This window comes from Lichenostomus cassidix, chromosome 7 (genome assembly GCF_008360975.1).
Source record: "Lichenostomus cassidix isolate B80296 chromosome 7, HeHo_3.0, whole genome shotgun sequence".
Taxonomy (NCBI): domain Eukaryota; kingdom Metazoa; phylum Chordata; class Aves; order Passeriformes; family Meliphagidae; genus Lichenostomus; species Lichenostomus cassidix.
Window position 1 is genome coordinate 5,759,405 of NC_139488.1, and position 27,948 is coordinate 5,787,352.

General features: G+C 38.8%; 2 long non-coding RNA genes across 5 annotated transcripts; one reads left to right on the forward strand and one right to left on the reverse strand.

Moving 5' to 3' along the window:
- LOC146434425 (uncharacterized) lies at positions 1-27,533 on the forward strand. Of its 4 annotated transcripts, XR_014853375.1 has the most exons (4): positions 22,381-24,231; positions 25,281-26,179; positions 26,395-26,730; positions 26,918-27,533. It is a non-coding gene; the product is annotated as an uncharacterized LOC146434425 (long non-coding RNA). The 4 variants fall into 4 exon arrangements; XR_014853374.1 differs by lacking the exon at positions 22,381-24,231 and adding an exon at positions 1-284 and having other exon boundaries at positions 25,281-26,730; XR_014853373.1 differs by having other exon boundaries at positions 25,281-26,730.
- On the reverse strand, positions 17,564-25,553 carry LOC146434426 (uncharacterized). Its single transcript, XR_014853377.1, has 2 exons — positions 25,466-25,553; positions 17,564-17,754 (listed from the first exon to the last, which is right to left on the reverse strand). It is a non-coding gene; the product is annotated as an uncharacterized LOC146434426 (long non-coding RNA).
- Positions 27,534-27,948: the final 415 nt, after the last annotated feature.

Here is a 27,948-nt window from a genome sequence, read left to right on the forward strand (position 1 = left end):
AGATCCAGGTGATTGGTTGCCAGCCAGCAGGGTGGGACTCGGCTGGAATTACCCTAACCAGCTTCACCTGGCCTTCCACCCAAAGCTGCAGTCCAGAAGCTTCTTTCAGCTTCAGCCTGAGGCATCAGATTTGGGTAGAAGTGGTTTAAGCACATCTGTTCCCTGCTCTTTGCTGGGTTGTTGTTGGGATTTCCTGGACTGACTCTGCTGAGGATCCCTGGATGGGTTTTGCTGCTGCCACCATCCCTGCTCTGCTCACCTGGATCAGGAGCCCCACCTGTGAGGTCAGTGCCTCTAGTTTTAACATCACAGCAGTGGAGTGACTAATGTAAACTGTGCTTTTCTGAAGCACTAAGCAAGGCAAATGTGTATTGCCTTTTCCAGAGTGCTTAAATTTTAAATCTCTGCTTGGAATTTAGCAGGCTGACTTGGTAACAGTTAGTTGGTGGCACTTCAGCAAGTGCTCTAACACAGCTCTCTGTCCTGAGTGAAATGCGAATTATCTGGAGTTTTGTAGTGGATTCTAATGAAGTGTGGTTAAGCAATGCATTACTTTGGAAGGTTTAATGGCTTAGTATTTCAAGGTAATTTTTGTGTGTATGGGAAAGTCTAAAGATCTGGTACTTTACACAATGGTTTTTTCTTCTGAGACAGTTTTAAGCCTAGCATGTGCAGATTCAATTCAGCCCTACTTAAATGAATCAGATTGGGTAGGACAGTCTCTGAGGTTGCTCTTCCAAGGGCTGTGTGAGTGTGAAATGTCAGGGGACTGCAATTCCCTTATTTCTGAATGAGTGGTGCATGTGCTGTTTTTCCTGGGGAGGGGTGGAGTCTTCAGAGAGACTTTTTAAATGCCCAGGCTGGGCTATCACACCCTACCTGGCTTTTTACTTGGAAACTTAATTGCTGTTCATATTTCCAGATCCTAACTGGGATCTGCTGTGGAACTCTGAGTGTTGGGATGTTCACTGTTAGCTCTGGGAGGTGGTTGGACAGCAGCAATGTGAGGTTTTTGCCTTACCACCATCTCTGCAGGAGTTCATATTTCAGTCCTCACAGGTGCAGCTGCTCAGCTATTGCTTGTGAGCAAAGATTCTGGGAAGATGCAACCATACAAAAAAACCCTTTAAAATATGGATTTAGAAAGCAGGTTTCTAGGAACAATCCTTTCACATCAGCTTCTAGCTGCTTTCGTCAGGCACAAGGTTTGATACTGAGAGAAGAGCTTGTCAATGCTGACTTCTTTCTGCTGAAGGCAGTTTGCTCTTCATAGAGCACAAGCTTCCTGTGATTTGAACAAAGTTCCTTTCTAACCAGGCTGGCTTTCCCTCAGGAAAAATATCTCCACTGTCCTGCACAGCCATTGGACTTGCACTGGTGTCCCTGAGTGGTTTACTGTAAAAACAAAGTTCACACAAAGATCCCACGTGGAGAAGATCCACTTGTAAGGAGCTGTATTGACGGTCCTTTGACGTGTCTGTTGTGGTTTTGAGATGTAGCTTTTTTTGACATTTGAGCTGCCTGTTCTGCCATGATGTAAAGCACAGTGACAGCTATATTTACACTAGTTGTAAATCCGGTTCTGTAAACACCAGATGAAACTTAAACTTGGACACAGGCATATTCCCAAACTTGTCACTACTGTGACAACACAGTTCTGTCCAGAAATGCAACAAAACTGGTTAAATCTGCAGGGATGTTTAAGAATCTTGGCTAGTAAGTTTAGGGGAAGTGATGTACATTATGGCAGCTCTCCTTATTTTTTGCTGTTGCAATATGTGTGTAGATAGATAGATGCATCCTCACCAGCATCATCCCTGCCACTGGAGAGGGAGAAAACCAGAAGGGAAAAGTTGTAAGGGAGTAGGATTTGGGAGAGGCAAGAGGGGCATGTTGAGATATGACCTCGAGTGGGCTGGGTGGGGTTTCTCCCATGTGACAGAGACAAGGCCAGCTCTTGAATATGCATTGCTTCCCTGGGTTCCTTTTGATTGCCAGCTCAAATCATATATTCCTGAGTAATGAATAAATTATACTGATCTGAATAAATGATACTGATTCAGCTCAAGGCCCTTCAGCTCTGAAGGGTAATGGGCTGGCACAGAACCATTCCTGTTAAAATGGTGTAGGATGGAGCTAGATTTGCTACACCAAGCTTCTGGCAAAGCATGGAAAGCACTGAAGGACCTGTTTCTGGAAGTGGGAGCCAGGTGGTCAGGGGTCTGGGTTTGGTAATGGATGTGTTGCTCAGGGCCTGCTCAAGGCTTGGGCTGCCCAGAAACAGCAAAGTCACTTGAAAAACACTCCTTGATGAACTCTTCAGGCAATAATTAGATTCAGGGAAACCTGTGATGATTTGTGGGGTGGGATGGGAGCATTGCAGTGTTGCATCTGACTGCTGGGAATGAAATCAGAGGAAAGATAAACCAAACAACATACATAAATCATTTTGGGAAGCAGAAGACCAAGGGTGGTAGAGGTCAGGAAGCACAAACAGCTTTTTTGAAGCCTGAAGCATTAAAATTGACTGCTTTTAAGTTTTAAGGGACCATTTCCCCGTTTGTTCTTAGATTGTCCTGCTTTATTGACATTCCTTGATCTCTAGTAAGTGTTATTGCATGCAATAGAAAAATCCAGACTGCTGCATAAGGGCTTCAAGAGGCTGTTTTTAGGGCTCTGGTTAGTTTAGTTTGGGTTTTGGTGGTGGTGGTGGTTTTGGCTTCCACAGCCCCCAGATGGTTGTAGTACTATGGAAATTCTGTAGTAAATGCATGTAAGTATATTAAACATTGTAAGTAATTTAATTGGAATATCAGGAAAAGATGCTTGAAGGGAAATACCTGCCAAATAATAGAAACATTAATAAATATTGTCCAAGTGAAGAAAACAATTTTTTCATCTAAAATGATGCTTATAGAAAATTATTCCAGTTTAATAGGATATTGGTGAAATGAGAAAAAAGCAGGAAAGGTGAGAGCCATGGGGGCTGTTCAGAAATGAGTGAGTTGAGGTCGTAAATAGCTGGATCCCAGCATCAATTGCAGCCATCTGGACAGTCTTGTATGTTCTTGATGATTAAGAAACACTTCCTTCAGAGATTTCATGAGTGTGCATTTAGGTGACTTAAACTTTCTTGTAGCCCTCCTTGTGCAAATTTTGGGATCTAGCAGGAGATCCATATGGTTTTCTATCTTATAGTGGATATTTAAATGAGAAGTTTAGTATCTTTGTGATGTTTTTAAACTAATTTTTCTCACAGCAAATGTCAGGAGCAAAACTAATCACTTTCAGGGGAAAGCACAAATTTATTTTTTGGAACATTAACTTCAAGTGCCATAAATATAATAGATGTACAAAATAACTGTTAAGGAATCTTTATAAGCAAGTATGACTGCATATTTTTCTTGGATGCATTTTTTTCTTGATACAGTTTCTTAAGACGTTAAGGTCTCACAAAACTTTGCATATAATATATATATTCAATATATTGCTGAGAAATTTGGTGTTTAAAGGGTTTCTGTGTAAGAATGGGATAGACACTTTGGTGCCTCAGGTGATGTAATGTGCTATTGAATCATTTAGAATCGAAGCAAATTTGGGATTGAGAAATACTATTCCCTGTGAGAAAACATACTTCAGGGCCTCCTGTGGTTTAATGTTTAATGTGGTTTAATGTAAGATTTTCTGGGCCAGGTTGCTCCTGAATTGTATGGTGGTAACAGGGTGTTCAGAAATGTGCAACTTCCTTGTAAGGAAAATCTAAAAATCTAAAAAAAAAAAAAGAAAAAAAAGCTAAAAATATATCTCCAGTAGTGAGGTTGTTCTGAAAGAGATGTAGCTAGGCTTTTGGAGATTAGCCATAAATACTAAATGGTCTAGTGTTTTTCACTGTTTTTCCATTAGTGCTTTCTAGCAGAAATATTACAGTTCTGGAGGATGCTGAGTATAAGTGCTGCAAGTATTGATTAGTTAATGATCAAAAGTAATTCCTGATTGAAGTTCTGGCTTGTATTACTAATTCATTATCTCCCCCAAGTGTGGATTGAGGAGTGTGTGAGCCTTGCATGATTATCCCATTGGCATCTCAGATGTGCAGCATTTGCTTCCTTATAAAACTGCAAAGTCTCTAGCACAGGTCACTCTTGCCTTTTATATCCACGTTTTCTGGTCCAAAATAAATTGAAACAAGCTCCAGTCTGTTCTTGTGTGTATGTGGAAGAGTGTAAACTGCAGGTGTGACAGGGCCAGGGCAGAAGGGAGCCAGATGTGCAGTGAGTGTCAGACAGCTCTGGAGTGCAGCAGCAAATTCTGGGCTACACACACTCAGGTTTTGGATATGAACAGCCTGTATCAAATGCTTCAGAGGTGCTGCAGGTGTGGTTTGACTACAGAACAGTTGTAAAAGGTCAGTCAGGCACAGGGTTTAACATGTGTACATCACACAATTGCTGGCTCCCTGTTGAAGCCCCGGCTGGGTTACTAACAGTGTGCAGGAATGTGTGCTGCACTGGGTGCTAATGGCAGTGGAGCTTTGTGTTTCCTTCACCACATTTGCATGTGGAACTTGATTTGAAGAAGGTAGTTGGAATAATAAAAAGCATTAGCAGCATTGTTAGTTACTCTGTAATTTTAATTAAAAGGTGCTAAAGCTGGTTAATGAATGCTGGAGATTGCTGGCATGTCTTTCAGTATTAACTGCAAGGGTGTGGTGAGGAAAAGGACAGCATCATGGAGCATCCCCTGAGTTTGATTAATGAGAAATCAGACATAGGAGAAATGAAGAATATCTGTTTATTCACAGGGAGGAAAAAACCACAGATTTTCATGAATTTCTCAGGTGAGAGAAAGAAGTGTGAGTATAGACAGTCAGAGCACGGGCAACTGTAAGTGTGTAGAAACAAACAAAATCATAAAACCCCCAAATGAATAAACAAAACCAGCAGCAAAACCACCACCAAACCACACAACAATGAGAACTGAAAGCCTTTAAAGTTAGGGAAAGAACTTGGCAAAACTGGCAGAACAAAGCATGCCTGGAAATCTCCCAACAGATCTTGGTAACATCTGTGGTTTTAACTGGAGAAACTGAATTGCTTGTTTGTTAATTAGAAAGGCTGGTATGTTGCTATGAGAAAATTGAAAAGTGAATAATAAACCTGTCATAAGGATTACCATTCACTTTGCCTAGATAAATGTTCTTTTCAAAAGTGAGATTCCAGAGGAATGGTTTGGTCATCACAACAGCCACTGCATTTGATACTTCTGTGTAACAGCTGGGAAATGGCAATTACCAAGTGTCTTGAAAAAACACTTTCTTCTTTACAGAAGTCTTCTTTGTTATATCTGGATATTAAATATTCCTGGCCACAAATACTTCAAACAAATTCCAGTGTGAGAGGAAACACCACCAGTTTTTCAAGGGCTGAAAATCATCTTGGCTAAGCTTAAGGCTTAAGAGTTAGGGTTAAAAATGATCTTGGCCAAGATCCTAGATACAAAACTCTCTAAATAAAATCGAGGGTTGGAGGTAGAACAGGGAAGCCCTCAAACCCTTTCTTTTGTTCTTTTAGAAAATGGAAATGCTGTTCTAGCTGTTAGGTTGTTGGAGGATAAACAGCCCATCCACCACCAGCCTGCCCTGGTGTAAAGAGCAATTCCACAGGGCTTCTTACACATCCAGGTGGAGAGGGATCAATTCTACCTTCAGCACATCAAACCCTGCAGTCTGGAGGGCACAAGGAAGGCATTTCTCTGCACTTCACCAAACCCTTGTTATTTGTGCTCCAATTAGTGGCAGCTGTGAATCTCCCATTAGAGCCAATGGCATTGCAGTTGTACAGCACAGAAATTCAGATATTTTCAGGAGGTGACAACAGCTGATGTCCTTCCCATTTGTTCTGATGTGTCAAGGTAAAGATCACCAGTTCTGTGTAGCCTTTCAGGGCGTGAAGAATGAGGTTTTTATGTTGGGCTTCTAGGAAAAGTCCTTCCCCATGGAGCTGCTGGCAGCACTGTGGTGCTTCAGCCTCTGACAGGAGGATTAGATCTTTTGTCAGACCAGGTGTATTATTTCTTACCAGTCAGCGTCATCTGATATATTTCGAGCAAATTGACAGAGCCTGAAGGTGTAGTCAGGGAGTGCTGGTGATTTGTTTCCCCACTGATTTTCAGCTCCAGTGGAATGCACAGATAAAATGCAAAAATATAACGGCTTAGAAATAACTCTTCTGTGATTATATTCAGGCCTTTCCTCTTTAAATATTCAGAGTAAATGTAAATATATTCATAGCATTGTGTATTCTGCCCTTAGAAATGCATTTGCAGTGTGTCAATGTGTTATAAAAATAATGGAAAATACTATTTTCTAATAAAAAAACTCACAAAAATTGAAGGCAGTAAGGCTAGCAGAAGTTGTCCCAAAGAGGATGTATCGCTCCCTGTATTCTCTATTTGAAATTCAAATTGTAATTACAGCATTGTACTTTGAGATTGCTCTAACAGTGATTTAGATTCTTTGCAGTAATCGTTTCTCTGTAGTGACAGGGCACTGCTGGTGACACATAAATACCTCTGACAGATATGGTTAGCTGCCTTAATCCTGCACGGGGACTGTTCAGGGAGATGCTATAATTACTTGAAAAGGTTGTTTAAAAAAGTAAAAAAAAAATCACTGGCATGTTTACTTCAGGCATCTAGGATGTTATTTTCAGGACAATGGTGTCTTTAGGGATATGAAAGTGTACAGGGAAGTGGCAGGAATGTGAATAGGACATGGAAGCTCACATGCACACAGCATTGTTGTGGGGTGTGTAGGAATTTAGGGTTATTGCCAGCTGTGGTGTGCTGGAGGCTACCAAAATCATATATAAAAAATAATTACAGTATATATAAATTATAATTTTGTATATAATTTATATATATAAATTTTATATATATTCTAGATATAATTTTAAATTAAATCCATCTCTCTATCTGTAATTTCCTTCCAGAATATCTCTAAATCTCAAAACCTTTTCACTGCAAGTAAATGGACCAAACCATTGCAATTAAAAATATAACCTTCAAAATATGGATGTGCATGGATTGGTGTCAGAGACATTACATTTGCTTAAAGAGAATTTATTTAAAGGTTAACATATCTATGAACAATTTTATCCTACTGAGAGCTATAATATAAAATCCTGGAAGTCAGACTGTCAAAACTAAAGTTATTTTTATGAGGAGTTCCATGGAAAAGCTGAGATAATATAGCATATCAATAATTCACATTAGACATTTTGATTTGTATTTATTAATAAATGCAGCTTGCATATGTAGTTTCCACAGTAATTAAATGGTAATATTGAAGGAATGGAAAAGGTGATAGGCCTTGGGCTGAGAGCAAGGGGAACATGTCATGTCAGCTTAAAATATTGCTCATCTTCCAGAACCCATTAACGATAAACAATGTAGGCATTTTTATTGCATTTGAAAGAATAGAAATACCCGACCTTGGAAAACAATATATATAACTTTGTGGGGAAAAAACCCAAAACTATACACTGGAAATTATTCCAGCTCCACAGGGGAGCTAATGTATGTGCTGCTCAAACTTAATCTTTTCTACATCTTAGTTAAATATTCCTCATACTTCTGCAAGCCTGTCATTCTATTTCTGTTATTCTAAAGTACCCTATACTGTCACACTGCTTTTGTTTCATTCTGTGGGCTTGGGCTAAAAATCCACACTCTTATGAACAATGCTTGATGGATTCTATCTATTAGTATTTGGGGTCTTCTTGCTTCAGAATAAACATTTTCTAAACATTTTCTTTGGAAAAGCTTCGTGGTATCCAAACCTCTACACTGTAAGCAGGGAAATGGGGAATTCCCTTCCTTCTTAAGATGTTTAATTCTTGTAGAAAACTTCTCTTGATCTTGTGTAATGAAAAGAGCCTCAGAGCTGAATAGCTGACTCATTTCATTACCACAGAGGCTCAAATCGCTGGCGCTGCACAAACAGGGTACAGTTAATGGAATTAGTAAGGCTCAGCTACAAGTACATCAAAATACAGCTTTCAAGTTATTCTGATAATCACACAAATGCTTTATAAGTATCTCTGTAAGGCAAGATTCAAACTGTCTTACAATGAAGTGAAAGAGCATCAATATAGGAATGTCAGAATTTGGGTTTAGCACAAAACCAGGTTGATTGCCACTGCAGAATAATTTTATTTCTTCTTAAACATCCCCTTGTCTCTTTTCAGTGGTATTTTTTAAATTAGTAATTTGGTATGAGTTGATTCTAATGATATTCCACCCACAAATAACTAATTTTGCAGTTTATATTTGAACCTCAGCTCTACAGAGATAGGATAACCAGTAACCCACAGTGGTTTGTGGATTTTTGTAGCCACCTGCTTTGAAGATTCTAGTAAAAACCTTCAGCGTGACTTAGTCCACCTCTTCTTAAAAGTAGACAGAAAAATAAACATCTTATAATATACATATTATAAAATATAATATATATATTATAAAATAAGCATCTGTAAAGCAGATAAAAACTAGATGTTGTTCCTCCTCCAAATTCTAACTTCTTAATCACCTTCTCCCAGGAATGGGATTTGAAGGATGAATAGCCAAAACACATACCTTGCATACACACAAAATATATGTAAAATACAAGTGCAAACACACACAGATACAGATTTGGTCTTTCCATTCATGATGGTGGCTTTTTAGTCAGGGAAGACTCCAGTTCACACATGTTCTTCTTCCTTTTTTTTTTTTTTTTCTTTTTTTAAATGGAACATCAACAACAGTTCACCGGAGCTCAAAATTAAAGCTCAGGAATGATCGGTTAAATCTCAAAAAATTGCAGGGGGGAAATAGAGTGAGAAATTAGTTTCTTAATATTGACATGATGGTGCAACCTTCATTATAAATAAGATTGTCAGCTGATATCACTTCAGTTTTACATATGGATTTCTTATATCTGAGTGGATCATTCCTCACAGTCCAGCAAAATCTAAACAGATTTGTTTGAAATTGGTTAATATTCATTAAACAAAGGCTTCTGGAAGGAATGGTGATGTTTGCACTGCTGCTACCTGTGATGCCTGAAAACATTTCTGCAGATGACTGTTGTTAATGAGCTAAACTGGCTATGTGTCCTCCAAGGGAATTCATGGTAACTTCCAGTGCTTTCCCAAGGAAGTTCCAATTGCAAATGCTGCATTCAAAGTTGGAATTGTCATTAGCTTTTAGAATTGCTTTCCTTAAGCCAGTGCAGAGATGTTGAGGACTTGTTTGACTGCAGAGTGAAGTATTTTGTATATATATGCACACATATATCTACATGCTCATACATATATATATATTTAAGTATACATAGCATATTATTACATTAATTATTTTTTTAAAACACATGATTAGTTTTTGTGATTTTACAGGGAAGATATTAGGGCTGAAATTAAATGCAAAATTGGGAAAGAAATGTATGAAAGCTGCAGAGCAGCTAAGTCCCCTTTTGTTCCAGACTATTGCCAAGACAATCCGTTCAGGAATGTCCCCTGAAGGACAAATATATTTTACAGTTATGACAAATACCTAAACAGCTAGTAAGTTATCTTCTGCTTTGTCTATCTTCTCTTCATAATGCAAAAAACCCCCCAGTGATATTCTCTCCCCAGGTGGGCTAGGAACAAACAGGGATTCTGTGCAGGAATGATTTTTATTTCCTTTGGTGCATGCAATGGTGCCTGATCAGATTATTGCCTTTCCCTGCTTGATGTGGAGAAACAAGGGCAGGATATGGAAAAAAGGCAAAGTAATTATTAAGCTTGCCGTGAAAATTCAGTGCAATTCCCAGCTGTGTGCTCATGTCAATTCTTGAAATAGATATTTCTGATTTAAAGTGGTTTGCATGGGGATCAGACCGCTGTGATTATAGGAGTTGGTGATGAACTGAGCTTAAACGTGAAGAAAATGTGTATTTGCTGCCCCTTGATCCTGGCAAAACAATATTGACCCTCTGCTAATTGAGAGTGAGTCACAGAAAAGTTCCTGAATTTTCCCTGAGATGTTCCAACAGGAACAATGGATCTTTAAATTGAATTTTGACCTTTTTCAGTCAGAGAAACCTTATGTGAGTCTCAGTTTAGTGCAGGAGTACCCTGAGTGGCACAGAGCCTGTCTCAGTGTTGCATTCACTCACACAAATGCCGTTTCACTATTCCAAAGTGCAGTTTTAGTGTGTGAAAAGTACCTTCTGTCTGTGTATTTTCTGTCTGTTACTTGTGTCTCTTGAACTGTCTGAACAATTGAGAACTGCAGAGTATCACAATGGTTGAGGCTGAAGGCACATCTTGTCCAACCCCCTAATTAAACTTTTTACAATGTTTCTTCACACACAGTTGGCAATGCTTTTTTTGTTCTCTGCCCAGAAATCCCCCCAGTTTGTCTGGATCTGTCTGGGTTGCATCAGGTGCAATATGGTAAAGTTGGGCTCGGTGGAAGTTGTCAATGGGAGACATTTAATTAGCTGTGTTGTCCACAGAATAAAGTCTTTATTAATAGGGTGTAAAATCACAATAACATTCTTTGCTGTCATATCCATTTACAAGTTTATAACTAATTAGCTGTCAGTTCTCAGCCTTAGGTCCTTTGTTGCACACTTCTAGAACATCTTCCTTTTCCCAAAATATTGTTTCCAGTAGACATCCTCTCTCAGGCCATAGCATTCCCAATGTGCTAACTAGGGGATTTCCCCCTAATTTGATTGATAATTAACTAATTTACCTGTTCAGTAGTTTGTTTGGGATTTTTTTTCCACTTTTTCTAATACTTCAAGGGTTTCGTACCTAAAAGCTAAAGTTCTTCCATATTTTTTGAGCAAGACCTCTTCTACCTCTTGTGCAGCTCTGATCTTTTATTTAGGATGGCTGCCAGATTAAAAAAAAAATGAGCTATTTACTCCAGGTATTTGCTGGTTCCTTCTTGGTTTGGGTAGGAAGATATTTCCCGTTGTTAGAATAGACATGAGTGATGGACAGTGAGTGATGTACCTCATGTTTTTCTGGTTTTACCTCCCAGAATCAGGTTAGACATGAAGGGTTTTGCCAGGGTGGGATTTGTGGAGCTGGAGATGGTTTTGTGGCTTCACCTTTGGTGACAGCCACTGCATTTATTACTAGTAGGAGCTTCTCATTTTAGTATGATTTTTGTGTTTTCCTGACTGTATGAGGCACCTAGAGACAATACAGATTGCAATTATTTTTGTGACAGAATAACAGGCATGTAGAGATGTAAACAGATTTATTTCCCAAGTATCTTGTCTTTGGAATAATGCTTTTCCATCTGCAAATCATTGGCTTTTTTCTTTTTTCCAGAAAACCTTATATTACTCCTCTACTTTCAAGCCCATAGAATCTGTATTGATTATTTTTCTAATTAAATATTTGCAGTTTAGTGGCAATTCTTTCCCATTTAGTATGCAGTTTGCAGGCTCCAAGAGATCCATATTGAAGACACCAGCCAGTTGTATAAACCTACATTAGACCTGCTGCTGTTTTATATTAATGAACTTTGCTGGCATTAATGAACATTATTGGCATCCCTGCCCAGAGCTGGGAGGTTGGAACTACAAGATCTTTGGTCACTTCCTACCCAAATCATTCTGTGGTTCTAGGATTTATTACAGTAAACTGTTAAAAGGCTTTTCAGCAAGTTTTTATAATGTTCTTCCAAACTAGAAGGTAATTGCAAACAACTTATAATTTGAAACAGACCTCCAACAAAAATCAGGTGATTTTCTGGACAAAATAATAGAGAGGCAAAAGCACTACCTCACAAAGAAGTAAAAATTCTTCTGAAATTCAAATCCCTTTTATTTCTTCTGAAAATTGTGCCTGCTAGCAACAGAAATGGGAACATTTTCAGTGAGACTTCAGCTTTTAGAAGAAATAACTTTAAAGTTCAATTTTAAATAACCACAAACCTGAAGCCTGGCACTTGGAGATTGCATGGTCCAAGCCAGCAATGACAGAGCAGATATTGCAGCTTTTCCATCCCCTTGCTTTTTATCCCTTTGTTTTATCCTTAAGAAAAATGGTCAGAGGAACTATTTCTTTTTATTAAACAATAGAAATAAGGGATAATGCCAAAATCAATTGGCTGCAGCTGGTTTTGTACTGTACAGTGGAACACTGCTGACTGCTGTGGATGCATCTGAAAAGCCTTTCATATCTAAAGATTGGCTCCAGGCAAAGGTGAAAACAAGAGCAACAAAGCACAAGGAAATGATGAGTCTACTTTCTGAAGGCAGGGGGGTGATTTGCCTTATTAAGCTTAGTAGGGTAGGGCAGGGAAGGACTATTTTCAGAAAAAGTGACATTTTGTCCTCCTGACTTAGTTTTACTCAGAGTATTTTTATTTCTTCAGTAGAACAAATCAATGCCAAAGAATATTTAATCCATCAGGTTCATGATCCTGGAGATGCAGCTTTCCTGTGTATTGCTAGGTCTGAAATACAGCAAAATGAAGTATTTAAATTCAGTGGTCAGCCTGGGGTTTGCCATCACCCTTGTTCATTTCTTGGTTTCTATTAAACATTGTTCTGTGGTCAGAATCTGTCACCTAAGGGAATATTCCATCTGAATTGTTGGGTTTTTGTTGTTGTTGTGGTGGGGGTTTTTTTGTTTTGTTTGGGTTTTCTTTTAGCAAATCAATCCTGAGCTAATAGTAGGTCATCCATTAACTGTTCAATGTCTTCTGCTGCCCTTGTTTTAGAGGATTTCTGCTCTATCAAAGATCTTTCTTCAAGATCGTGTCTTTAAAAATAACTTTCAGTCTATAAAATGAAGGACTTAAAAAGGATACATGGGGTAATCAATGCTACTCTGGTTGCTAGAAGTAATATCTTATATTCTGGGAGAGATTTCCACATTAATATTGGGTGCCTGTAAGAGGATGTGGCATTACAAAGCACAGAATTAAAATATCTATTTTATGCTGTCATTCACCTTAAAACTTCCCAGCTGCAGCACATTGTATTTTAAAAGAAATTAATAAGTTACAGATTTATTCCACATGAAATGTCTGTATGTTTTTATTTCTTCTCTAGCTGTTGTTTGAGGTCCTAACTGAAATGAAGGGTTTAACAGATAGTGAATTTACACATAATAAGACACAGAATATGCCCAGGAAAATTTACAATAGACTTCAGAGAAAAAGTGCAAAAGGTCAGAGAAAGGAAGTGCTGTTATCTCAGTTTAATGAATAGAGAGCTAAAGCACAAAGAACACAAATAATTTCCTCACAGTCACTCAGGAAACCTTCACCAGGAATGAGAATGACACCTGCATCTTAAAAGACCTGATGGATTGATTAGAAAAAAACCCAAAAAAATTAAATTTCCCCTTTCTTTTTTATTAAATTGAATTGTTTATTGAAGTACTTTGTAATTCTTACATGAAAGAAGCTGTAGAAATAATAATGGTCATAATTAGGGAATTTTGAAAGCATCCTAGCTTGGCTCAGGGATAACAGCTGAAGGTGAGCTAATATTCCTCTGAAGGAATATCAGAAGCCAGTGGTGGCTGCAGGGTGATGCAAACAGTGTCTCAGAGCTGAAAATGTGTTGTCCTCTGCAACTGGGCAGCAGGAACAGAAGCAAATGATAAAAAGTTGTGGGTTTGCTTTTGCTGAGGGCTCCTGTGCAGTGTTTTCAAACAAGATTGAGTTTCCAGTTTTGTAACTTTGAGATTTCTTTGTCTCGTGGATGTAGGTAAAAGTGCATTGTGGGGATCAGTGACACACACTTTGAGTTTTGGTTATGCTTCATAAACTGTGCTGACCTGGGTTTTTGCACTTCATCTCCAGGTACTTCTTTTAAAGGACAATTCTGATTTCTAGTATCAGGTGTTGTTGGTATCTGACTTCTGTAATTGTGTTGCTCTGTCTATCCCATGTTCTGTTGAAAGTAATGGATGTTCCCCACATATGAAAATCAGATGTTAAAGGGAATATTGTCTTTGCTTCTGCCATGTTAGCTGAATGGTAGAATATTTAACAGATATTAAAAGTCAAGGTTATTCAGGTGGTGTTTTATGTTTTCCCTGTGATATTGCTTCTGCCCTGGAATTACCATTTTTCTCCTCTCTCTAATGCTCCAGGGAGGTGTCTAACATGTTGACTGCTGTACACAAACAAGCACCTTCTATTTCTGCACAAACACCTCCTTTTCTGTTCAGCATGACTGGCATGGCAAAGAAATTAGGGGATTTTTGTGGTGAAGCAGCCCAGATGTCAGACACTTCACCCTGAATTTTCCAAATGTGTTGAACACAATGTCCAAGGAGATGATAGATCCTCCTAGAGGAAAAATGGGCTTTGAGTTTCTCTTTTGTTACCAGGGACAATTCCAGTAACGAGAAACGAGGCAGATGGTAACGTGTCTGCCAAGTCTGTGACATTTTGGTGTCACAGAAAGGATGTAATTGAGAAGGGGGAAAAAGCTGTGTGCTGAAATACCTGCTGGTGGCAGCCAAAGCACCTCCTTGAAGAGGGAAGCTCAGGAAACCCATTTTCACTGTCAACAGAACCATTCTCTAGTGATTTTCTGTAGTGACACTTTCCCAAGTCAAGCTAGTCCTGGGTGAAGCTCCCCTTCTGAAAAATGCAAAGGCTGTCAAGTAGTTTTGTGATATTAATGCATGATGGTAGAAAAGTGTTTAGTGAAGTAGTTAGGCACTTAAAATATACAAAACAGTGCTGGAAATAAAGGCAGGGATGATCTTTTTACTCCTTGCTGAGTAGTGCAAACAAATCTGTTGTATTTTGAACAAGGTAGATTTTCTCACTGTCTTTTGCAGAGTATCCACAGGTAAGGGATGCAGCCCTGGACAGGGACTGAAAATACCCAACACCTCTGATTTTCAGAGGCTTCATGGATGATGCAAATGGGGGATTTGAGTTAATAAGAGTTGGGTTTTCCAGCCAATCTTGTTGTATACATGATGTACATGTGAAATTGTGGAGAAGCTCTGACTGCTGGGATAACACTTCCTGTGCTGGTACAGTTACTGTTCCTGGGGATCATCTGGTCATGCAAGATATTCCCTCTCTGACATGTGTTAAAAAAACACCCCTGATCTCTGCACTCAGAGAAAGTTTCATACCAATAGTTTTGATGCTGTCTTGTATTTAAAACAAAATCTATTTGCATTCATGGGGAAAAATACAATCTTCTTTAAATATTTCCCTCTTCACACACACAGGTGTCATGTCATAATCTGCTCAGCCTTTGTTTTCCCTCTAATCTGTTGTGCAAATAAATACTTTCTTAGGGATATCCCTGTGTGCTAGGTAACTTAGTGCTGCTTTTTTTTTTTTTTTTTAATAAATCAGTTAAAATGCTCACCTGAAGTAAAGTTCAAATATGTCACCCTGTTTCAACAGGCATTAAAGTAAGTTGGATTTTTCTTCATTTCTAGGTGTTGTACTAGACATAGAATTATTTTTTTTCCTCTAAAAAGTGTCCTCTAAAACTTTCTCATTTCATAGTAGAAGCAAGAAATTAATTTAACAGTGGGAATAGGAGAGGTTTGAGAATAAAAGGGACCCAAGACACCAAGGATCAGTTCCTAACTCAGTTGTAAAATAATCATTCTGGAAATGATGTCTGGAAACAAATCTGCTTCAACTTTCACAAATATTCTCCCTTCTCCTACAAGGAGTAATGGCTTTAAAATGGCAGAAGGCAGGTTGAGATTAGATATTGGGAAGAAATTCTTTATTCAGAGGGTGTGGGGCACTGGCACAGATTGCCCAGAGAAGTTGGGGATTTTTGCAAGTGTTCAAGGCCACACTGAATGGAAATTGGAGCAGCCTGGTGTGGTGGAAGGTGTCCCTGTCCATGGCAGGGTGTTGGGACTGCAGGACCTCTAAAGTGCCTTCCAACCCAGACTGTTCTGTGTTTCTGTATGACTCCTCTAATTCATCTCCTTCTGTCCTTCCACTACCTAAATATCTTTATTTTTCGGTGCCTGAAGGTGGAGGGGAGCAGTAGAGTTGTTCTCTACCTAGTCTACTGGTTTGTTTTGTTTTTTTCATACCTGTAAACCTGTTAATCCCTGTATAAGGCCAATGTCCTGGTGATCAGAGCAAATGCAGCTCCTGCTAATGCAATTCCTCATTCCCATGCTGGTTTTTAATCAGAACTGCTGGGCTGCCTGGCTACACCCATCCTTCTGGAATGTACAGAATACTTTCATAAGAGGAGAGCTGCTTTGAAGGAAGGTGTTCCAGCCAGAACTGGTTCCTGTCAAAGCCCTCCTATGTTATTCCATGCTCTTTATAGATGATGGCTAATTATTTGTCAAAGCATATATTATCTAAGCTATCCATGCAGTATTTTCCATAAAATTCACTTTGTTTTCACTCTTAGCATTTGCTTCTCTCTTCTGTTCTTGTTACTGGAGCAGGTGAAGAAGTGATAAGTACCAGTTTATCCTTTTTCTCAGTGTATCCAGCCAAAAGTGTGATGAAGGGAAAACTCCATTATTAAATGGGACCAAACCTTAAAACCACCCCTTGCCACATGAAGTACTCAAAGGGAATTAGTTCAATCTTCTAGCTGAATCCAAGTTCCAGGTGCATTCCTTTGCTTTGAAGTTTTCCTTCAGTGAGCAGAGTCCTAGGGAGCTGACCTTCCTTCAGGTAAGGCAGGCATTAAAGAAATTCAAAATATTAATCAAGAGCAAATGCACAAATGTACACATGCACCCTGAGAAGGAATCATGCAGAATTCCTCACTGAAAATGATCTGGGTTTCATGGTTTAATTAACAGCATTGCATGGACAAATTGAGGGCAATAGAAGGATGTGGCAGTGAGAATCTCTCATGAGCAGCCAGGGGTGAGTTGTTACACGATGTTGTTCCCCAGTAGCTGAAGGTAGTAATGGACAGGCTGCTGCCTCAGACATTAATCTTCCCAGCTACATCCATAAATGAAATGTCATGCCTAACAACTCCTCTTTTATTGGTATTTCATCTTAGCTTTCCCTGATTAAAATTAATGTCTGTGCATGTATGTATAAAAATGGGGATTAAAAGATCTGCATATTCAGATGGTCAGAGATGATACATTCACACACACAGAGCCCAGTTACAAAGAGCAGATAGAAAAAGAAAAAAACCAGCTGCAAAAAGTCAGAGCACCTGTTCTTAACAAACATGACAACCTGCCAAAATTTCATCTTGAGATGTGTTTAAGACTGTGACAGAGATAACCAGAAATTACTGTGCACTGGGATAGCAAATTAAAATCCAGAAGTCAGTGAGGCCACAGGATATTGGATTTAAGACCATGAAGAGGTTGTCAGTGTTTATGACATTTCATTGCTGGAAACATATCAGTGTACTCAATGTGTTGATATATTTGAATGCTAAAGCTCGGTGAAAGGCTGAGTCAAATCCATAGGAAAATTTGTCCTCATGAGCAGCTGAGCATCCTCAGTTCCAGTCAGTCATGGGGGCCAAGGCTGTGTGAATGTATATATGAAAGAAAAATGGCAAACATCATTCCAATGAAGCAAAAGTGAGATGTTTGTTGAAGTTACAAATTGCCTTTGGGTCCAGCTCAGTGTGGCTGGTCTGCTGGTGTAATATTAGAGAGAAATAAGGAAATGAAAGCTACAGGGAGTGATGTGGTTTGAACCCTGCTGTGGTTCTTCCTTCCCAAGCTTTGCCATGTGCAGAGCTGGGTGTTACCACTGCAGTGAGAGAAGAGACACAAATTACACGGAGTTTTCCAAGTACTGGGGATTTGTGCCAGGTCTGTTCACAAGACACACATTGATGTTATTTCCCAAAGCACAAGTTAAATCCCTAAATTCTCAATCAGTCAGTTTTAGCTTGGCAATTAAGCCTGTTGAATTTTACTCGTCCCACCCTACTCACTAATCAAGCAGAGCATTTTATATGTTCTCATACTTTGATCAGCTTTGACTAAATCAGAGGCTCTTTAGAAAAATGCTTCAATAAGCTGTGACAGAAAGGTAAAATTTTAATGAACTTCACATGTACAATTTTAGGGGTATTTTATGGATAAGTGTGAGACATGATTGACATGTTAAAGCATTTTGTCCTTTGCCTCATCGAACTTATTAAACTTTTGCCTTTAAAAGGGTGATATCTCTCATGAAACATAATCTCCCATCACTTCTGACCAGGAATCCAACCCTTGTTATCTGACAGTGAATACACAACCTCATCAAATCACTCATCTTCCCACGTTTAAGCAATTATTTTGAGGGAATCTGAATAAATTACCTCGCAAATGGTACAGCTGCTCCCAAACAGCAGAACTAATGAATTGTCATGACTGGAGAGAGGGAGAGGTGCCTTGAATCCCTAATCCCAGACAGCTGACAGGATGATGTCTGATCAGGTTTAGTCACCAGTGCTAATTACAGGCTGAGAAATTACAGCCACTTTTAAGTTAATGGCTGGTAAACACCTAGAGATAACTTACAGCAAGAAAGGACTTGCCCTGCAGTTTAAAAAGAGAGTGGAAGGACATTTTATACTGCTGTGCTGACCCTCCAGCCTTTTAATATCCATGGCATTCTGGTTCCAAAGACATTCCAAATACAAAACTGGGACCTTTCCCCATTAATTTCTTTGTTTTTAAAAAGAGATATATTAATGCTTTAAAGGCAAGTGTACTCAGTTGTAAGAATTCAATTATTCCTCTCCTCCGTCAGTTCTTCTCCTCAGCTAAGTTTGTAATGTTGTAATGAAAAATGTCAGTGGTGTGATGGTTATACCAACAATAAAATAATTTTCTCTCTGTTTTTATCTGAAGCTACTAAATCTAACATGCCAGTTATATCTCTAGAGTGGGTTTGAGTGAGTAGTGAATACCAGCTCAGTCAGCAGAGTTTTAAATCAATCCTAGTGCTCTGTAAAAGCAGCAGTACCTTGTCAGCTTAGAAAATGTTAATGGACTATCTGGCAAGCATGACTTGAATTACAATTTCAAACTTATATTTCACTATACTCATCATATTTGGGCTTTATTTTCTCTCACCAGTAACTCACATAAATTCCCTGGTAAACCAGACCAAGTGTTTTGTACACAGAAACATAAACTTAGGCGAAGGTGATGAGTGAGAAATGTAGGTAAAGGACACTAAAAATACAGGAAATTCAAGTGGGCCTTGAATTTGTAATATTGTACATGGTTTTTGTGCTGCTTCATATTTATCAGCCTGGGAATTTTCCTTCCAGACCTGTTGCAGTATTCATCCTCTTTGCTATCCAACAGGGATGGCAAAATCGAAAATCAATGTGTGCCTTCATACTCTCATGCTGAAATGCTCAGACTTGCATTGAGATCCCCATTTTTGAAATAAAAAATCCAAGAACAGGAAAAAGCCACATGGACACTTTGAAAGCTACAGAAAGCTCCTTTCACAGATAAACTGAAGTAAGTCAAGTTGTTTAATTTATCAAGATGACAACTGAGATGGGATTTGATTGCTATTATGTGAATAGTTCATTGTTGGCTAAAAGGAGGCATGGTGAAAGGGCCTCTAATTTTTCAGGGAAGAGCATGGCATATTCTGACTTATGGACAAATTCTAATGACACACCATGCCCAAGTGTTTAATCTTTCAGAAGTGATGAAACTAGCAGAGCAGCCCAAAGAGGGAAAAGGCAACTTTAATGTTTAGTTTATCTTTCCTAACTTATGGAAAATATACTTGAGGATATTGAAAGTGAAACAAGGTTCAATTAAATTCTTTTTTTGTATCACTCTTTGATATATTTGGGGATTCTTTTAAAAAGTGAAAAAGAACACATGAAGTTAGGTTTCTGGGTTGGAAGTGGTTTTAGATTATCTGACATGTATGCTAAGCTTGGTATAATGTCTAAGTAAAAAAAAAAACCCAGCCCAAAGTTATTGCATCTGAATTTCTTGTTTCTTCCTGCTCAGTTCCAGTCAGTTCTGGTGGCATTTGAAGTGTCACACTATTTGTGAGTGAATGTGAAAGAATCTCAGTATTGGAGAACTGTCTAGAATTCATCACAGATCTCTCAAATTTGGCTTCTGTGCAGAGAGAGTTTTGTGCAGACATCTTCATAGGCATAGAGATAGTGTGAAAAACTACAAAATATCTTTTTATAGCTTCAGAATGAAAAGTGTAAAGATAAAGCTTGGTAATTCATTCAAACTTTAGAAAGTCATGAAGAAGCTTATATTTAGGTCACTATTTACATATATGGAAACCTTTTAGAGGGAAAGCCTTATTTATATATTCTGCTTGAGGGAAAAGTAAATTGCTGGTAACTGTTAAAATTTCATTTACAAAACCCCCTCACACCAGGTCATACCATGGCTTTCCTGGCTGCCTTTCCAGGAGGAGCTTTCTTAGTTCTCTGATCAGTAAGCAATTGCAAAAAAGATTATTCAGAATTGTATTTGCAACTTCAATTTTGTGTGTGTGCCCTTAGACTGTGGTCCAATGAATAAATGTATTAATGTCAACAACTTTTCCTGTGGAGAAGCTGAGGTTTCACTAGCACTCTCCACCCAAGCACTTGTGCAGCCTGTTTTCAGCTCTCTTACCCTCTGATTGCACAACCCAAACTCCTGGCTCTGTGTCAATCACCCTTCACCCGGCTGTGCTGAGGATGCTGCAGTGTGAAAGCTTCCCAACCTGATAACACTGTCTGCTCTCAGAGGGTAAACCTCAAAGGTGCCTAAATTATTCTTTTGGGTATTATTATTCCTCAGTTGATGAATTGCAGGGAGTATTTTGGAGGCTGTGCCTGGGGTGGTTGGTTCCAGAATGATTTGGGAAGTTGTGACCTCCTTCAGAAATGTCCAGTGACTGATGCAGTGCAGAGTCAGGTTTTAAAGGGTTTCTGGGGGGTTGTGGATTATTTCTTTGGGAGTTTTACTCTGGCAGGCTTTATTTGGATTACCTTATTGCATATTTCCTTGGTAAAGGAGCAATATGCATATCAAGGAAGTATGCTTTTAGCTGGGTTAAGATTTGATTTAATAAATAATAAAAAAAATAATTTTCAGTTGGAAAATTACTGTTTCAAGTTGCTCTAGTGAAGTCATGAAACAGTCATTACTTTCTGCTTTCCTGACTAGGCATAAAAATCCCCCTTACTTTATAGGGAATGAAAGTCAAAACTTGTTACTCCATTTTGTTGTTGTTGCTAAAGCATATTTAAATTTCCAAGTAATGTAGAAAGTAGTTAAAACTGATTCTGAGCTAGGATTGGAGGAAGAAATTATTTTCTCTTTCCTGACTGAAGTCCACTAAGTTATTTTGCTTGGGCTTTTTAGGCTTTTTTGATTCTTCAGCTAAATGAACGGGAAACAGGAAAAATATTGCCTGTTGCTGGGTTAAAGATCATATCCTGATTTAACACCTCTTAATTTAATACCTCTTAAAGGAATTACTTTTGGAAGTTGAGTAATAGAAATGCCAGATGCCAAAAAATCCCCAAGACCTCTTTACTTTGTAGTGTGGGAAATTAGAAATTATAATAAATGTCTGGAAATCTGAATTCAGTCAGGAACTCAGTTTTATTTCCTCCCAGGACTGCAACCTGGCAGAGGAGACCAGAGCTGTTTGTGGCCAGCAGTTTGTACCATGATGGCTCAGAACTCTGCACAGCCCAATTTATCCTCTTTCCTTACTATGATAGACAAATGCCCACAATTTTGCAAAGTGGTTTGCTTTTTTTTTTTAAGTTTAAAAATGTAGAATTTTGTCTGAAGTTATTTCACTGTAGCTGAACTAATTCTAATTGAACAGAGAAAGGAAAGATAACCATTCCTTATGCTCAGCAGTTCAAGCTGGAAGGGACAACTCACAAAGTCACCCACTCAAAAATCTGGACTTGCATCCTCGAGGTTGGCTGGTGTAGAGGCATTTATAAGTGCATGTTAAACAAAAGCATTTTACCACCCTTTTTTTTTTTTAAAAAAAAGAGGAATATTTCAAGGACATGCTGCATATTCAGATAATAATGATAAAAAAAAGCTTGGATTAAACAAAATCTTGTAGTAATGCCTGTAAAATCCCTTGGCACTGGCAGCTTTTGAAGTGTTTCAGTCCAGTTTGCATTTATGCTAATGGACATTTGAATATTTCAGTGGCTCTGTGTGTTTGCTTCGGTCTGACCCAATAGGATGCTTTTAAGATCTCATGCTCTGGGATAAAATCCTGCTTTTTGCCTACACTTGGAGCACATGTTCCAAGAGTCACTGGGCCCAAGGCTGCTTGCAGTGTGGTGTTATTTTTCCCCACAGCTGATGGGCTGCTGTTTGTTTGCAGTCTGTATAATCTGAACCACGTTTGCAGATGGTGCCCTGCACACTTGGGTGAGGTCTGTGCTAGAGAGCCAGGAATGACTTGGAAGCAGTGCTGGAAAGAATATAGACATTAAAACTTGCAGCAGTTCCACTCCCATCAGGTTTTTAGACGTGGCTGGGCACTGAAGAGCACAGAAAGGGGAGGATTCGAGATTGCAAATGTTCTCGGGCTGCTAACATGCCATTTTTCAGCTATGAAAGAAGTCTTCTGTAATACAGAAATGAAGAGGTTTACCCAGCAGAAAATAAGTGTTGCCACTTTATTGTTTTTGGCAGGAGGTGGTGGTTCATCATTTGGACACATCAGGTACTTTCATTGTGACTATCATATAATTTAAAATGACAGTGCTTCACATGGTGACAAAATGACAAAGCACTGATCGGTGGTGGAAGTCTAGCATGAAGAGAGAGCTGCAGCCAGGCAAAATTGTCTTTTAAAGGAGTTGGAAGAGCCCTTTGCTTTGAGTTTATTTATTTACTGTGCTTTGCCTTTGCTGAGTCCCTACCAGGGAACCAGGAGCTGTGAACCTTGACGTGAATATCTCAGGTTTGTGGGGTATTGTGTCCAGGGCACTCTCTCCTCCAACATTTTGAAGACTTGTTTATATAACATGGTTCATTCCTGTAAAAATAGAGCTGAAATCAAACCTAGTGCATTTGTTGTGGCTGGAGTACTTATGGCCATGCACATAGCATGGAAAAAAATTCATGGTTAAAACTCACTTGACTGGTTTGAATTGTTACAGTTGCTTTTGAGATTCTCAAGTAGCAAAGCATTTTGCATTTTTAGAGATACCTGTTCTGCTGAACTTCCCCCTGAGAAATTCCTGGAAGTGCACAGCAGTTGCCTTGTGACAAACTCGAGTTGGTCAGCATCAATAGCTGATGGTAGGAAAGTGTCCTGTGGCTGGGAATTTACTGCTGCCTTCACAGATCCAGAATCCTACACTAGTGTTTTTCCTCAGGGACTTGAGTGGGTCTTAGAGGATGGGAATAAAAATAGATTTTGTGGTCACCAAAAAAAAAAATCTGTGTAAAATAGTGTATATTATAAATATAGTGATTATATGAGGTCTAGCTAAAATTCCATCTAACTAAAACACCTTCCTTTCAGCAAGGGCTGAATTAAATTAGATTCTTGAAGTGTACAAACACATACCAGCCAAGTGCTATGAATGCTATTACTATGCTGGAAACTGGAGTTATTGCTAAATGTAACAGCTGTTTAAACTGAAATTAATAGACAGGCATCATGTGCCACTTGATTTTTCCTAAGTCATTTTCACTGCTCTTCCCAGGAGAGGCTGTGAACGTGGGATTGATTTACAGTGGGAATGAAGCCTGTGATCATCCTGTTCCCATATTGCCAAGGGGTTTCTTTCAAAAGGTATTCCTGCCCTCCTTCCCACCCCTTGTCCCTGTTGGGTTGCAGGGGAATCATATGAGGGGAGCTGGTGGAAAGTATGCAAACAAAACCCCCAGCTTTAGCTCAGCCAAGGGAATTTCTTGTGCTGCCCCTGTTAGTCAGTATTGGAATCACTAATGCTGAGGTCCAATAGGATGTCCCATCCTCTAGTCATTTAGGAAATGTGAATTCTCTGACTTGACTGCATGGTGTGTGCTTGTTGTTTGGAGGTTTGAACATTCAGTGGCTGTAACCAACTGTAAAATGCCATAAATGGAATAATATCTTGACTGGAGCTACCCAGTGTCCTTCAGATGAACAATTGGCTCTGTAAGCACCACTGCTCTGATGGGAATTCTGAAAAACAATGCCAGCTCCTGTGGATGGTGATAGCTTGGTCAGCAAATTACATGGGGTTACAGAGAAAGCTTTTCTGCCCAGGTTGTTACCTAGCTGCGTCTAGTTTGAACTTCTCTCATGGTTTTGTGATTAATTTTTATTTCTAAACAAAGATTAACTGTCAACTGCCCTCAAAATCTAAGGCTCATACATGAACCTTTGAAATAAAAGCATCTCTGCTGTAAGAGACTCAAGCTCAGGCTGGTGAGACTGGTCAGTGATGCACTTTTGAGATTTAAAGTCTGATTTCTTGCTTCTACCTTCCAGCCTATGGTTTTAATCTTCTGTGGAGCTGTGCTGAACAGAACAGCTGGCCTGTAATTGGGGGAGATTGCTGCAGCCACTTATCTCTGTGGGTGTTACTCCTGTTCCCAGTGTTATTGCAGTTAAAATGGTTATCATTTTCATCTATAGTATCTTCCTAAGACAAAAATAAGCATGTGCCACTTACCTTTTCAGCATTATTGAATCGTTTCAGTATAAAATTATTTACTTTTTTTTCTTCTTTTTTTTTCCCTGCTGGTCTGTGACCATAGCCAAGCAGGAGTTATGCATTGTTATCACTCACATGCTATTTAGCAGAAGAGAGCAGGATCTAAATGAGCTTAAAAATTTCAGATTGCCATGACTGGAGTGACAAAAATCTTTTATTCAAACAATAAAAAGAAATCAAATTCATTTTATAACTATGCACCCAAATTCTATAGCTTATTTAGATCTTGTTACACTGCTTTTCATGGTTTTCTTCTGGCTCTGAATGCCCCTGGGCAGCTGCCCCTCTTGTTTAGACTGTAACTTCCTGACTCATAAAATTGGGAAGCCGTATTGGGGTGATCAGAGTTCAAGTGAGTGTTGGAAGAGGGCTTTTACTAAGTGAAAGATTAGGAGCTGAGAAATCTGATTTCAGTTATTATCTTTAGCAAATATTTTTATTGTGACCTTGTATGATCCTTTAATCAGTCTGGGTGTTATCTGCATCCTGCCAAAATTAATAAAGGTGTTTCTTTTGACTTTGGTGAACTTCAGCATGCTCATCCACTAAGTGGGGCCATTGCTTTCTTGTTTCTCCTCTTTCTCTGTCAAACAAACAGGCAATGCCTAATGTAGGCATCCAGGAAAAATAGAACACATGGCTCTGGCAGCATACAAGTCATGCTACTAATGATGGAAGAGAAACCTTTCAGAGGTCAACTTACCACACATCCAAACTCCAGAAAGCATTTGTCATACCCTGGGAATTGATCTGAAATCTGATCCATCTTGGAGAATAACTCACCACAGAAAGCTGCTATTAGAATATCTCTTACTGAAATTCCCCATGGAGCTGATTTCCTGGAAGCAGCCTTAGGTATGGTGTTGGTAATGGGACTGGCCTGCTGGAAGGAGGTTTGTTCTTGAAAAACAGCAGGGGCAGCAGAAAGAGCAGTAAATACATCAGTACTTACAGAGGGAGCGACTGAAGCTCCTTCCTCCAGCCCAGTGGAAAGCTGGATTGCTCTTCAGGTATGTCATTATTAATGTTAGCACATGGACCTCATTCTGAAAGTTTTAATGACAATACTTCACATTGGATAACTTACAATGTACAGATAATATCAGCTCTGTGAAGCTTTTAACATAGGAAGGGAGAGGATGACAAAGTCCTGGGGGTTGCTCCCATATGAGAGTCCTTGTGTTGCAAACTCCATGTAAGTAAAAATCGAGGGGTTGACTGTTAGATAAAGCTAAGCATATTTGATAGTGCTATATCACAAAATCCTTGTCTGCTGGGTAGCTGGGTGGGGTAGTTGTAAAAGTATCAGGTTTATTCCAGCAATTCTCTGGTCTCATAATTTTTTATTGCTTTTAATACATTTAATTCAGGGCAATTAGTAATTTGTCCTCCAGCCCCATGATTTGATGGAGCTGAACCAATGTCCTCTGCACACAGAAAGAAAGCAAAGCCCCGAGATGAAAGCTCTGCCTGGGATTACCTGGCAAACACAAAAAGGTATTAATAAGAAAATAGTGGAGGACTAGCACAGGTTTTCTCCCCTGAATAGAGTCTAAGACACAACCTTATACCAATGAGTCTGCCCTGTGTCTGTTTAGCCCTTTTTGGTTTTATTGGTTTGTGCTAATGTGGGCTGGAATAAATATAATGGATGTGTAGGGGACAGGGAAAAAACCTTTCTACTCTAATGTTCAGTTGTAAATGATTTTCAGACGAAAAGAAAGCTGGATGTAGTGCACAACTCCAGCTAAGGAAAGAGGCTGGCTTGGAACAGAAGGTGGCTGACTGAAAGCAAATACAGCCCAAGAGAAATGTGAAGTTCTGTGATATAAATTGTGTATTTCTCCTGCTCCCTCAGTTTATTCAAAATACTGTCTTTAAAGTAAATAAATAAACAGTCTGGATATTTTTTTCCATTTTTCTTTAGCCACTTATACTTACATGCTTGATTTAAATGATTTGTTTCCAACAGCTTTTTGTCTTTCCTTCCATGGCACCAAAGAGCCAAGGCACTAGAGTCCTTCCCACAACACCCTCTCTGTGCTAAGGTTGGTACAAATCCACAGCTGCTGATGGCACTGCTAACATTATTGACCAATAATGACAGTTCCTAGCAATGGATTATTAAGAGGATGGCATTAGCCACGACAAGTGGTGATCTCTTAGTTTTATTACACTAAGGCAGCCTTAAAATCATCAAATCATTCACAGCTTTATCACCTTTCTCTTTTTCAGTACCCGTTATTGCTCAGCCATTCCTCTTGCCTTCTCAGATGAGCAAAGATCTTTGATGCTTCCATTTTCCTCACTCTGAATGGATCAAACAGCTCGAAATCCACAGGGCTTTGAAACAGGAGCAGCACTGGAAGAGGGAGATTAGTCAGAACAGCCATGCATTTGTCTGGAGGTTGATTGGTCTGGTTGTGTAGTTGACATATGTGAGCATAAAAGCATTAGGGAGAAGTAACAATGGGATTTTTATGTAAAACAGTAGATAAAAAAAGTTAATTTTGTACTAAATACCATTGTAATATTACATCTTGCAGTACCTTTCTGACTATCCTGAAATGATAATCAGATTTTTTTGCTGTAAAAAATCCATAGTCTAAGGAGACTCTTGAGTGGCAGCCTAGATATGAGAAATGTTATTTGAATTAGGCACACATTTTATATTCCTACCCATGTTTATAGTACTTTCCAGAGGCTCTTCCTCACTTCCAGCCCTTCTCCACAAAAGCACATACAATAAAAATGTTGCTGCTGCCAGCTTGTATGCCTGAAAGGTCAATTCTTTTTTTCTGTTCTAACTTTATCAGTTTCTTTAATAAAAGATATTAAGTCTCTTCACAAACCTGTCTCACAGAGAGAAGAAAAATACCCCCAGCTCCAAAGAAAATATCACTTCTATTTAATGATTAAAACAAATCAGTGTGAGAACAGACAGAAGGCAGCCACCAAAAACTAGGGCACCTCTAATATGAACACACATCAAAGTCATAGGAGATTATTTCTGATAATTCTAACACTAATAATTATTAATGTTAATAATGACAACAGTCATTACATTTCCATAAAATACACTTATGATATTACTATAGTAATTAATACTGTAGTAATTAATACTAATTAATAGTAACACCCAAAGCCCACTGCATTTCTATAAAATGTAACAGTTATTAGTAGAAACACACTGCATAATAGTTCTATAAAATGTAACAACTGTGATATTACAATAGTAATTAATACTATTAATTGTAACAAAAAAA